Here is a 14843-nt window from a genome sequence, read left to right as displayed (position 1 = left end):
TCCAAATATATTTAGAATTCTGAGGGAAAACCACAAAGGATGTTTTATTATGCACCTGTTGTGGTCAACATCTGGCACCAGCTCTCACCAGTCCATCAATTCCAGGACATTCTGTCTTCCTCCAGCTGACAGAGACTGTACATAACCCACAGTGCAGAGCACAGCTTTTCTTTTTCCTTTGTGTTTCTTCTCTCTTTCTTTTTCTCTCCTTGCTTTTCTGTTTTTGGTTCTGTTTGCTTTTATAGCAAGGAGGAAGCAGCACAGAAAATGTCTATTTGTACCATTTGTAAACTGTATAGTAAATGTGCCTCCTAATGAAGGAATTACAAATGCAGTTAAAGACAGTAGGATGAGAGAATATAAAATATTTTTAAGAGAAAATTAGTATCTGGAATCTGCCAATCTTCCATTCATTTGTTCATTTAACAAGTATGTTTCACTAATTACTAGTACATAGTACATAGTACATAGCTCAGTGTGTTAGGGTCTATAGCTACACAGATTAAAAATACACACAGTCCTTACTCTCATGCACAACAGGGCATGCACTCAAAGAGCTATTATAAAGATGGGCAAGTGAGGGGTCAAGACCTGCTTCAGATCTTTTCTATGAGACTTCCATTTATGTAAACTGGAAGGAACATTTTCAGGATGGCAGTAGGGAAATAGGAAAAAAATATCAATTATTCCATGGAAATAGAGATAAATAAAATTCCATTATAAAGAACATAGTTATCATCCAAGTTATCTTGTTATTTTTAGACTTTGGATAAGTGGGTCTTTGACTAAAGATTGGAACTCTGTTTTTTGGAAAACAAAAAAGTATTTTGTATCACACATCTTATATAGGACTTCTTTATACAATGGATTTTTTTTATATGTACCACCACTTTTTTTTCAATTTTAAGTATGATAATGTTACATGCAATAAACACCAATTTTTTAAGAAAAATGATCTTACATATAATATTACATGCAATATACATTAATATTTCAAGAATAAAAGGATTTTAAGTATAATAATATTACCAAAACTGTATTAACATTGTATGATACCACGAAAGTTGTAGGAAAAATTAAAAATCTGCAAATAACAGGATTACTTCTATTATATTCTAGAATATCTTTCCTCTCTGGCTCTATTTTTGTTCATCAGTTTATTTTGTCATTATATTCCACAATGAGTGAGATCATATAATATTTATCTTTCTCGACTTGCTTATTTCACTTAGCACTATGCTTTTAAAGTCTATTTTGCCAGATATGAGTATTACTATTTCAGCTATTATTTTTTCTTTTCCATTTGCATGGAAAAATTTTTTCCATCCCTTCACTTTCATCCTGTGTGTGTCTTTTGTTTTGAGGTGGGTCTCTTGTAGACAGCATATAGTTGGGTCATGTTTTTGTATCCATTCAGCTAACCTACACCTTTTGATTGGAGCATTTAATCCATTTACATTTAGGGTTATTATTGAGAGGTACTTATTTATAGCCATTTTAATTCTGTATGGCTAGGTTTCTCTCTCTGTTTCTTCTTCTAAGCAATCCCTTGATTGTTTAAAATTTTATTGAAAATGTCAAGGAAGTAAAGAGACTAGACTTGCATTAATCAATCATTCTCCCATTTGGGAGAACTTAATTGTACAACACACACACACACACACACACACACACACACTCACTCATACCATTTCTAGGTCAAAGTTCAGGATGTGTATTAGGACTCTTGATTTCAAGTGAAGAAACTCATTTTGCATTAACTTGGCAGAAACAGAGACATCATAACAAAGGAAAGGGCAAGGGCAGCTAGAACATAGGACACATATTTGGGGGACTCCTTTGCTCTCTCTTCTGATCTCTGTTTGGTTTGTTTTCTCCTGTATGTTAGCTACTGCTTAATTTCTTCTAGGGCATTAAGGTCTTTCCATACTGAGACTTAATTTTGGCAGCAAGTTCTTGGTTCTGATCATCCCAGATTCACCATTTAAAAAAATTCTTTTCACCATTCTTGACTCTTTCTCATACCGATCTTAGTATGAAACCTCTCTAAGATGAGCAATTGAAGTATTGGTCTCACACTCATCACTAAAGCCAGAGGGGCAATGTCAGGTAGGAAGAAAGAAAGCTCCAATTCAGACTATGGAGTGATAGTTGGAATGGGAGCGTGGGAAAGAAGGGGAGAAGTTTTACAAAGGTGAGAAGAGCTGGTCCTCCAAAGAGAGGTATGCTAGACAGACAAGTAAGTAATAACCTCCCATGTGGTTTAGATATCTTAAAATATTCTATACTATTGTGATTGTTTTTATCAGAGCTTTATAGTTTCTGTGTAGAGTATATGTTCATTGTGATTGTAAGGAGTTCTCATTTTCTTTTGTTTAGCTTTTTAGCACAGAGTACATTACTTGTGATTGGAAATAATGGAACCTCATCTGGAGTTATTTGACTTTTTGTATTTTATACATTTCATTTATACTTATTTAACTTCAGTAACAGTATTAAAATACTATTCAAGTACTTAGCTATTGCAGTGATCATTGTGTAATCACTCAAAAATATGTGCTTATAATGCTGGTAAGTAAAAGCAACATATTAGAGATTTAGCCATTTCTACTACAGCCTGTATCTTTAAATATTTACAGTGAACCTATATATTTTTAAAACTGCTTCTAATAAATTTAGACAGACCTCTTCTTATAATGCAATTTCTTTCTACATCGATACAATCAAAATGCCTTGCTCAAACTGCACTGATTACCAGGACTTATGGGAGGGAAAATGTACTTGTAGATAATTTTAGCTTTCTAAATGGCAACTTCTGTTTAAGTTAATATTGGAATTGACTCAAAGGAGTGAAAATCATTTCCATTATTTTCCTTTTCTATAATGCCCTTCACTCTCATTCTTTCATGCCATGAGCTATTCATTCTCTATTTTCTTCACTTTTATTCCAAGTGGATTTCATCTACATTGCTTCTAATTTCCCAGATTTGCTATTTTTTATTTCTTAGGGTCTATTTAGATTTCTAATTTTAGACTTTGTAACATAAAAACCTAGAAGGAGTCAGGCATCTGAATGTAATTAAGATTGATTGGCCAATTCAACAATAAAAACAAGTCAGATGGCTAGTTGTTGTCCCAAGCAAGTAAGAGAGTCAAATTACCTAGTGGTTGGAATGAAACCCTTGGATTTTGAAAGACTGAAGACTGGTGTTATAACAAACTTGAAGTGGGGTGTCAACATCTATTAAGATGTACTACAATGTGCTCTCTTTTGGCCCAAGATATAATGTGCCTGCTAGGAAAATCTGGGGAGATGTGTTCAACTAAAAACAATAAACTGACAGTAGATGAATAATCAGGTGACATAAGCACACGCCTAATCTAGAAATCACTGTCTAACACATGTGGCACTCACTGATAATCCTCTTGATTCAGGATAATTCTGTTGGCTCCCTGGAATAGGTAATGCCAGAACAAGCCTAAAGAGTTTGTTCCATACCCAAGAGATTACCATTAAAGCATTGGGCTAGACCAGTGATGGCGAACCTTTTGAGCTCGGCATGTCAGCATTTTGAAAAACCCTAACTTAACTCTGGTGCCGTGTCACATATAGAAATTTTTTTATATTAGCAATCATAGTAAAACAAAGATTTATACTTCTGATATTTATTTTATATATTTAAATGCCATTTAACAAAGAAAAATCAACCAAAAAAATGAGTTCGCGTGTCACCTCTTACACGCGTTTCATAGGTTCGCCATCACTGGGCTAGGTACTAGAAATATAAAAATTGAAACCGTAAACCTAAACTCAAGAAATGTGATTTGGGAGATAGAAAACATATTTAATCGACACATAATAAACTCTGACAGATTATGATATAGGAGTTCTAACAGCCTGGTAAGTTATTCCCTCCTGGAATTAGAGGAGAAAAGAGAAAGGAGAAAGGGCATCCTGGACTCACACTAGCAGGTGAGTTGTTTCCAACAACTCATATCCCGTTTCTCTTATGAAGCTTCTGATAAAACCTCAAAGACAGTGTGTTGTTTTAAAGCTTGAAAAGCTTCTTGGGTGATTCTAATATTAGCCCTTAAGTTGAGAACTACTCACCATAGTGACAGCACATTGAATTATAGAATACTCTTTTGGGACCTGTGTTCCCCATTTCAGAATTAAAAATTAGTGTACAGTTACACCCCACTGTGAGGTTCTAAATATAGAAAAACTGGGAAGAGAATAGGCAAAGAAAATGGGTTGAGTAAAGCTTTCAATTATATAAGAAAATGTAGCTAGCTAGCTACATAGATATAGATAATTAGTCCTCTTGGGCTGCCATAACAAGATACTATGGCTGGGTGACTTAAACAACATTTATTTTCTCACAGTTCTGGAGGCCAGAACTCCAAGATCAAGGTGCCTTCATGGCTGGTTTTTTATGAGAGCTCTCCTCCTGGCTTACATACAGCTGCCTTCTCATTGTGTCCTCACGTGGCCTCTTATCTATGTGTGTATTGAGAGAGAGATCTCTGGTGTCTCTTCTTCTTCTTATAAGGACGCCAGTCTTTCAGATTAGAGCCCCACCCTTATGACCTCATTTTACCTTAATTACACCCCCCCCAAGTCCCTATCTCCAGTCATATTGGGGGTTAGAACCTCAACATATGAATTTTGAGGGGACACAATTCAGCACATAGAAATATATATCTATAAATGTCTATATATTTATATCTATCTATAGCTATTTATATAAATATAAATCTATCTATCCATCTAGTAAACTGCTGGCTATAGGTAGCCCAGTAGGGGGAAAAATACTTTGAATTAATTGTTGTAGCTCTTTTGATAGGCAGCAAGCTTCTCAGTTGAGAGGGAATTTATTTCACTTTGACTGCATTTAATTAACATGGACCCCAAAGAAATAAATCTCCTGTGTGTGTTTATCCAAGTGTTCATTTGGGGAAAAGAGCTCTGACTGTGAATGGCTGCCTAGTTATATGGCCTGGGTGCACCTCAGGAGGGAGAGTAAAGCAAAAATTCTCATCTGTCTCGGAGCTCTTACCAATTCTGGACAAGTGTGTAGTGTCTAATCAATGCAAGCAGTAATTCTTGGTAGAATAAGTGTGCTTCTTTCACCTTCCTCTAGCACAAGATGATAATTTCAGTGACCTCTGTCCTACTCACCAAACCCTTTTCCTAATTGCTGTGCTGTAGGATTGTACAGTTCATCACCCTTTTTTTCCCAATTTGGTCTTAGCTCTCACTTTAATTAGCACTGTTTTTACTAGATTGAACTGAACTTGCCACCTTTAAGCTCTCACTTTAAATTGATCTATGTTTTTTTGCATTGTACCCACTGTTCCACTTTATTTCTTCCAATTAAATCTTACAAATTAAATATCATCTGCATACTTTCAGGAAGAATTTTAGTGCTTCCCTCTGCCGTCCTTCTTCTTGTGGATAACAGTGCTTCTAAAAATGTGTTCATGATAAACTATCACTTGAAAGGAATTTAGAGAATTCTCAAGTTGGAATGCACATGGAATGTAGAGTGTAAACTTCATTTTACAGATGAGGAAACTGGTCGACAGAGATTCCATGGCTGCTTAGAATTACTTAGTTAATTAATGTCAGAGAAAAAACTAGAACACAGGGAACCTAATTCCAAATCAAAACAAAGCTGTACTACAATGAAGATAATACTGAAATGTCTTAAGAGAATTACTCATTTCTTGGATTAAAAATCTAGAGGCCAATGTTCTGCCCTATTAATAGAGTACCAAAAATGAAAGAAATAGTCTTCTCAACTACATTAAAGTGATATACTAATTCACAGTACAAATATTATGGGTCAATGATAGTCACAAATGGAATTTTGTGGTATGATAATTTTTGGTATGCATCTCTGATAGGCACAATCCTTATATTTTTAAAAAATAAGATGCTCTGCCAAACATACAGAAAGTTGTTCAGGAAAAGAATAATGTAGAAAATGCCAAAAGATGATATCCTGGCCAAATAAATGTTTCTAGAAATTGAAGTTTCAGTGGATTTAAGATTCCAGTTATGTGATCTAATCATTATGACATAAAATGATGATGATGATGATGATGAAGATGACAGCATTTAACATTAACATGGTACAATATACTAGATACCATTTCGAGCATTTTAGATTTATTTGACACTCGGAAAAGCCATATAATATGAGGGTATCATTAATATCCTATTTTTACATCTTTCAAAAGAGGCTTAAGGATTTTATAAGATTCATGGAAAAGAGAAAGGCTAAGAGGAGTAGCCTTGGAGAGGAACCCTTTCTTTGGTATATGTATGAGTAGGGACTATTATATACTTAGGAAGAAAAGCCAGCTCCAACAAGCTTAATCAAATGGAAATTTGTCTTGTATAAACTGAAATCGAGATCCTAGGACTCATATGGTGCCCTCAGCATTTCATCTCTCTCCATTTTGGGGGTCTGCTTTCCTCTGTGATGGTTTCAGTCAGGTCAGCTCTTCCAGAGGAACTAGAGAAAATCAACCACAGCTCCAGGCTTAGTTCCTATCACTTTAGCATTCCATTCAAAAAGAGAACTTTTCTACTCCAATCATCAAAGTCATATAAACATGTTAGAGTTTCATTGGACCCATGCCCATCAAATTATGCACAAGAAGTTCATTGTAGCCATGGAACTAGAATATGATTCTAGGTCATGTGCTTATTCCCAATGGTAATCATCCTCCTAGAAAAATCAGTTTCCATTAGTAGATGAAGGGAGAATGATACTGGGAAGGCAAAAGTCAAAGTTGTTCACTCCAGCATAGAAATAGGTACACAGGGAGATAGAAATCATAAAATAGTGATGAAGAGAACTCAGGTAAGAAAGTTAGCTTAGGAAATGCAGAAAGCATATTAGAGGGAAAAGAGAACATTAGAGTAGGGTATAAAAGGTGTTCTTGTCATTATGCAAGGAAATCACAGCAGAGTTTAGGAGAAATGTTATGACTTTTGTTCTACATTGGGCTTTCCTCTAATCCTGGGGCTCTATGGACATTAGCTACATTCTATTGGGTTCTGCATTAAATAAGCTAAATAGAATGTAGTGTTAGCTCCCAAATTCAACCCAATGCAACAACCAAGCTATTTGTGAAACACTGCGTTAGGCACAGTGTTTGACTGATTTAAAAAACATTCATAGTCCAACTGGGGTGGCTCAGTGGTTGAGCATCTACCTATGAACCAGGAAGTCACAGTTTAATTCCTGGTCAGGGCACATGCCTGGGTTGCGGGCTCAATCCCCAGTGGGAAACATGCAGGAGGCAGCCAATCAATGATTCTCTTTCAGCATTCATGTTTCTATCTCTCTCTCCCTCTCTCTTCCTCTCTGAAATCAATAAAAATATTTTTAAAAAAACATTCATAACCAACTATAACTCAAAATAGAGAAAGATAAGCACTATAAAAATGCTGATAAAGCTGATAAAGTTATTGGAGCAGAGGGGATCTATAGAAATTATTAAAGAGGGGTTGGAAGTTATTAAAGAGTGTGGGGAAGCATGAGACTTGGTTGGAAAGTCTGTAAGGAGGATTCTCCAAAAGGCCGAAGACATCTAGGGGGGCCTTGCCCAAAGCAGCAGACCCTGCCTTGACTTTTCCAAACAAGTCTGAGCCCCCGGGTATTTTGCTGGAATCTTTATGTTTATTCTTTAGACGTCCTTGCTTAAAGGACACTGTAGACGCATGTGTCTTCTCAAGGATGCTTACCCTGCTGATAGTATCTAATAGTTAATTTTAGTTCAAGCTGTTGTTACAATAAAAGCCTAAGGAAGCAGGCGAACGGGACTGTCTGGTTCCTTTAGCCAGTCAGTCCCTTAGACCTTCTCTTTCACAGAAACGTGTGTCAGAGTAATCATTCATTCATTGCTCACAGTCTGCTGGTCAGCCCTGGAAAAAGAGGAAGAAGCAACAGAGGAAGGTGCTTAAAAATGGGAAGCACCTTGACATGAGAAATCATGGGGACAGGTGTTTACAGTAAGCGAAAGAAGACAAAGAGGGTAAAAGTAGTTACTAGAGCAGGGGTGGGCAAACTTTTTGACTCGAGGGCCACAATGGGTTCTTAAACTGGACCGGAGGGCCGGAACAAAAGCATGGATGGAGTGTTTGTGTGAATTAATATAAATTCAAAGTAAACATCATTACATAAAAGGGTACGGTCTTTTTTTTTTTTAGTTTTATTCATCTCAAACGGGCCGGATCCGGCCCGCGGGCCGTAGTTTGCCCACGGCTGTACTAGAGGCTTGAGACTAGAATGTTTGAAGGAATCTATATATATAAAAGCCTAAGCAACCGAACAACCGGTTGACTGGTCACTATAGTGTGCACTGACCACCAGGGGGCAGACACTCAATGCAGGAGCTGCCCCCTGGTGGTCAGTGCGCTCCCACAGCCAACCTCCCACGGTCCCTCCCCGCAGCTGGCCGGCCACGATCAGCCCAGATCAGCCCCAATCGGGACTGGGTGAAATGGCCCTGATCAGCTCGATCGCCAGCCAGACCGAGGGACCCCACCCGTGCATGAATTCATGCACCGGGCCTCTAGTTAATTATAAAAGGAGATGAGGTTGTAAATGTAGTTGGTGAATAGAGTATGTATGCCACACGGGGGGTGGGGGGGGGTAAAATTCCTCAGGCAAAGAGGGGCAACTGAAGAAATCTTCAAGTATAAAGTTGCATTGTAGGAAGTATGTCTGGTAGTAGTTGTGAAAGGTAGATTGGAAGAAACAAGCTATAGGCAAGGAATCTGACTGGGAGTTTATGGAAAAATTCTGAGTGTAATAGTAGTGGAAATGAAGGAAGTAATAAAGGAAAAAGATGAGAAATTAAAGCAAGAAATGTTTGGGAGCAGAATCCATTGGACTTGTCATAATTGGGTATAAAAATTGAAAGAGAAAGAGATAAAAAACATTTTCAAGACTAGGAACTTAGAAGAATGGTGATAACATTATGAAGCTAGATAATACAGAAGGAGAGCAGGTTTGTATTTGTGTATCTGCTTTGTGTGTTTAAGTAGATGGGGTGGAAGCTTGGACAAAGGGTGAAGAATGACCTCATAATGAAAGAAAATAAATGCATCATGGAAAAGTATTGTATGATGAAGTTAAAATGACAATCTCCTATAAGGTATAAATGTTAAGATACAATTTATAGTCTATTTAGACTTTTAAAGATGTTATTTTTGTTTTCTACTCACAAACTCTGAATCAGACATAAAATGAAAGTAAAAAAAAAGACATCAACAATATCTACCTTTATTTCCCTGACTGTGTCTTACAAATAATTCTTCTTAATAATACTGAACCCTTGCCAACTAGACCTATTACTTTTTTTGCATTGAATAATTCTAAACTTTTAAAAACCAATTGTATAGTCTGTACAAGGTTCATTTTCTGTTATTTCTAGAAAACCCGTTTTTAACTTGTACCCTGTCCACCTTCTTTTCTCTAAAGATATTAGAAGAGTAAATATTTAGTGAATATGCCCTTATCCTCTGACACAAGCTCTCTAGTCTGATTTTAAAACACATTGCAATTTCTTTCATCTTAAGACTAGCCAGGGGGAGAAGAAGTTGGAGGTGATTGTTTGAAACATCAAACATCACTTTTCGAAAAATGTCAAAGCACTTGTTTTGAGTGAGATTCTGGCTGGACATGGAAGGGAAGCAAACCTTCCAACAGCTTTCTTAAAGGATGGTTTAGTGATTATAACGCCATGGCAAGTCTTTTTTCTTCAGCCTCTATGTTCTCAAATCAGGAACATTCCCTGAAGAATGCATATCAGATTTAACATGATAAACAGCATGCACCAGGATGAAAATTCATGAGGGGTCCTGCAATGACTCTAGGTTAACTATCAAAGCTAGAAATGCTCTTTAAAACTGCAACTTTCTTCTCCCAATTCACAATGTTTAGGGTATTAACAGAAGACTCAGCGAATGAAACTATAGCAATAGCAAAGACAAATCAACCAACAAAGGAACAAAAAGAGCTGGACTAGGGGAGAAGACAGGATGAAGGGTCAAATAAAGATGAACACTGCCCTTAAATATTCCAATAAAAGATTCCCTGTCCAGGAGTGGTCAAGGAACATGACAATTAAGAATTCAGGAATGATCTGCTGGCATTCTCATCCGGATGTCTATACTCCAGAAGGGCTTATTACAAGCACTTCTGTTACCTGTGTCTTACTTAATAACCTACACTTTGCAAATTAGCATACTAAATATCAGAAAAGGGCTGTTAGTGATAAAAATAGCAGCCAGTTGACAAGTGTGATGAATGTTAAAACTGGCTTCTCACTGGTGAAATTACAAGGTATTGAAGTTATGTGGATTAGCAAGAATTATTTTATAGACAATTTCTATTTTGGCATGAATAGAGAATAGGAATCTAGCAAGGTCAGAACCTGTATTCCTTGGAATTTTGCCGCAGGCTAAATTCCTAAACAAGATAGTTGCTAGCTATGGAATCTAGAATTCTGGTTTCCTACAACCAGCTATAAAGACGGCAGAATCTTGAGTCAGGAATCCCGGGGACTGCCTTCAGTGACCATTTCATACTCGATGTGCTCTGAGGTGCTAAAAGATGGGGAGTTGGGACTTGCTGAAGCCTAGACAATACATTATGTGAACTCTTTTTATTAACTTGCTTACTAATAAACGTTTAGTACAGTAAATGAAGAGTGTCGGTGTACTCAGATTATTTTGCACCACCACCCAAACTTGGGGCTGCTTGCTTTGAGAATAATACATTTTACTTATTGTTTAAGGCAACTGATTCAGAATTTCCAATTACTTGCTGCTGATAACATCCTAACTTATGCATCACAATACCACCACCAGTTCACCAGTTCCCTCTCTGATTTTGGTTGCGGTTGTGATAGGAAACAAAGCAATGGGATAGGAAATCAGGAGACAAAGTTTGAGACCCATCCTGTGCCAGCCTTGGGTCTGTCATTTAACCTCTTTGAGGTTTAGTAACAGCCAAAGTAGTACATTGAATCGGGAGACCTGGGTTTAATCCTGGCTTCCTTATTTACTAAATGAATGACCTTTCTATGCCTCAATTTCTTTATCTATAAAATGGGCTAGCACCTATTTCCAGTAGTTGTGAGGGTTAAATGAGACAAGCCCTAAACACAATGCCTAGCATGATAAATATCATTATTATAATCCCTAAAATAAGAGAATCAGTCTGAATGGTCATTTCATTCCTCCTCATTCTAAAAGTTTGCAATTTTACTTTCATAGTTGTACTCGCAAAGATAATATTAGTGAAGAAAGGTAAAATTCATGTGTTCTAAATTCAGTGCCAAACCCTGCGCTAGGTGTTGCCATTCACTCCTTTATTTATGCAGTCAAACATTTATTGTGTCCCTACTATAATTGAGATGCTGTGCTAAACACAAGGAATATATCTGAGGAGCTCTCAGCCTTACAGAGAAACCAGGAATATGTGTTTGTCCCCCAACCTTAAATTTCTGCTTGCCTAGACATCCCCAGAATTCACCATAGTCCTTTCTCAAAACAAGTCTTTGATACAAATGTGTATCCATCTTATATAAATCCGTGTTCTAACTTTTAGTCCCTCACTCAACAGGAAGTTAACATTTAACCTTTTGCAGGTGATGAGGGAACAATAGCTGTGACTAATGAAAGCCTGCAGAGAGTTAAAGCCTGCAGGAACCATTGCAATTACAAAGGCCTTTGTTGCCATTGTCCACAATCACAGTTACTTGTGACCTGACACAGCCACACCACCAAGATTGCCTGAACGGATGAAATAAAGTGTCTAAAAAGAGGATCTGGGACAAGCAGCTTCTTTAAAATTAGGAACTCTTTCTTTCTCTCTTCTCCATAGGGCTCAGTTTAAATTTGCTCCTTAGCCAAGAGAGCCAATATTTTCCCCTCTAATCATAAAACACAGCTTATAAATTGGTCTCTTTTTATCAGATGCATTCTACTATGTGTGAGAGCACAGTGAGTTTTGGCAACCCAAACAGAGCCTCCATGTGTTTGGAACCCACTGCACTGTACACACTTGAAACACCATCTGCAGGCAGCCTTTTCCTCTCCAACTTGTCAGTATGAGTGGTAGGAGAGATTCATGAGCTAAGACACTTCTTTAACTGGTGGTGACGCTGCCAGTACAAGGGAAACATCTGTACCAGCCAAACCTGGTGAAAATTCAACAGTTAACTTAGTCAGAACACATATGCAACTGAGAATCCTAATGTCCTTAAAACAAAACCTGTATCTCTAAAAGCCCTAACTGATGTCTTCATGGCTTAGAGTTCCCTGCAAGTACTGGAGTCACTTCAGAGCAGTAGTTTAAATCTGTGGCTGCATCTTGGAGATGATTCTTAGGTCTTTAGATGGTTGGTGTCTTAAGGAGAGTGTGGGAGGAAGCTGAGAATCACAAGCCTTGTCCTTGTCCTATCTTTCTTTACCTTTCTCTATGGCGAGAAAACAATGAATTATCTCAGCATGGACAGTATTTTAAAATCTCCCCCTCAAATAATCTCTTTTTAAAAAGTGTTTATGATGGGAGCTTTTGTGAACAGCAAATACTTATTTTTCATTGAAACTCTCTGCTTCTGCACAAACTGAAACAGGTTGATCCTGTCGGTATGATTCTCGAATTTAGATTTGTTTAGAGGACTGGCTGAAGAATTCTGAAGAAAATTTGTATGTGTACCTGGGATAAATTGTACAGGTAGGATGGTAAGTAGTCAGACAGTGAATCATGGGGACATGGTCTTTATGGGCTTAGCCACAAGGCATGCTAGGACTTCTAATCTAATAACAGACAAACAGGGTAATTGACCATACCTTCGTTACGCCTCCCATTGGCTAATCAGTGTGATATGCAAATTAACCGCCAACAAAGATGGCGGTTAATTTGCATACGTAGGCTCCAAGCGGCGGAGCGAAGACTGAAGGTGAGCCAGGGCAGCGAAGACGGAGGACAGAAGGCGGCTCCGGCCAGAGCAAAGGCCTGGGTCCCGGGTGCCGGAGGAAAACCGGTGCCCGCAGCCAGGAGAAGGGAAGGGCTATTGCCCGAATCTCTTTGTGCAACAGGCCTCTAGTCAGTTAATAACGGCTTCTGGGGAAAGGGAGTCAAGACTGGATGCAGGGAAGACCAGGGTTCATGATTCAAAGAGTGGCCAGTGCTCTGAACCATGGTTTCCAAAGTGTCAGAGCAAACTCCAGCTCCAAACAGACCAGAACTAACACCTAAATAAAGCTACTATATTTATTGTTCTACAAAATTTTTTTTTTTAATTTAGCAATCTCTCCCCATGAACTCTGTATCATATACTGTGATAATATATCACTACATGAAATATATAGGGTGGGACAAAAATAGGTTTATAGATGTACCTCCAACAGGTTATTATTATATTATTTATTAATTATTATAATATTTTCCATACAAACAACTGTAAGCCTACTCTTGTCTCACCGTGTAGATGCTTCTCCTTTTCCTCCTCCTTAATATTGTAATTATTATTATTATAATTACTGATAGTGCTTTTCAAAATTTCAAGTATTTTCTTCTCTGGGAAGTTGTTACTCAGAAGTCTCTATTGACAATGATTTTGCTTTCTGGAATACAAGTCTAATTGAAGAAACAATAAGAGAATGAATCATCCTTTTAATGTGTGAAAAATACTAGGTTATAGGTAAGCCATGCATTGCTAAGGCTAGCAGTATGTCTGGCACATTGTAGGTGTTCAAGAAGTATCTGTGGAAAGAGTGTTTACTATAATAATACACGTCAAACGAGTATAATAGATTTAAAATTACATGCATTGAATTATATTTCTATTTAATTTCCATGAGAGTAAGATGCACTAGTATTGGGCTTTATTACTTTGTTTCATTCTAGTGTTTCTGGGGGATATGTTAGAGACAGTTTAAACTGTTATTTTCCTCTCCTTTTGTTCAATTAAAAACATTCTATTCACTGGAATTAGAACATTTGAGTTTGTAATAAATGATGACAGGATTTTAAAAAAAATATCAGTTCTTAAATAATTTCTTTAGCCCAGGAATTTGTGTCAAAATTCATTAATTGTGTAATTTGTTAGAGCAATAAGTTTTATATTTTCTTGAGTGAATGGCATTTCCTCTCCCCCTCACCATATCCTTTATATTCGCCTACTTTCCATGTCACTAGATCAAGAACACAAAAGGCTCTCTACAGCAAAGGCTGTCAGAATAGCTCATCAAGAGCCTCTCAGGGAAATCAAATAAACTGGATCAGGAAAAAAGAGGCAGAGATATAAATGCTCTAAAGCTGTCTAAATTTCTCTTTAAGCCCTAAGGTTTATTTTCATGTCCATGAAATAGCATGAGTAGAAAAATACGGTTTTCTGACCATTGCCTTATTGTTGTTTCACATTTACCAACACTAGGAAGCATAATCTATGTTTGATAATTTATCTTTGAAGTATAAATCACTCAGTATTTTCACGGTAGAAGTCATATGGTTTAGAGTAACAAGAAAATCGCATCAGCATTTCATCTTTATAATGAACAACTCGGGTTTATTATTCCATTGACCTATGGAGACCCTTCAGAAAATTAATGTACTGTACTGCATGTGTTATATACTAGCCTTGACATCTGTAAATATTCTGAAAAATTACTCATTTAGTTAGCTGGATTGTTTAACAGATTTAGCAATATGGTAATCCTCTTAGCAAATATTTGTTCATAATGGCTAAATATTTGTTTAAATCTTGGTTAAATGTGTACATAATTTGTGTATAGTGGTATCTATATG

This window comes from Myotis lucifugus, unplaced genomic scaffold (genome assembly GCF_000147115.1).
Source record: "Myotis lucifugus unplaced genomic scaffold, Myoluc2.0 scaffold_0, whole genome shotgun sequence".
NCBI classification, from domain to species: domain Eukaryota; kingdom Metazoa; phylum Chordata; class Mammalia; order Chiroptera; family Vespertilionidae; genus Myotis; species Myotis lucifugus.
The sequence above is the reverse complement of the archived record's forward strand: the minus strand, read 5'-3'. Positions refer to the sequence as shown.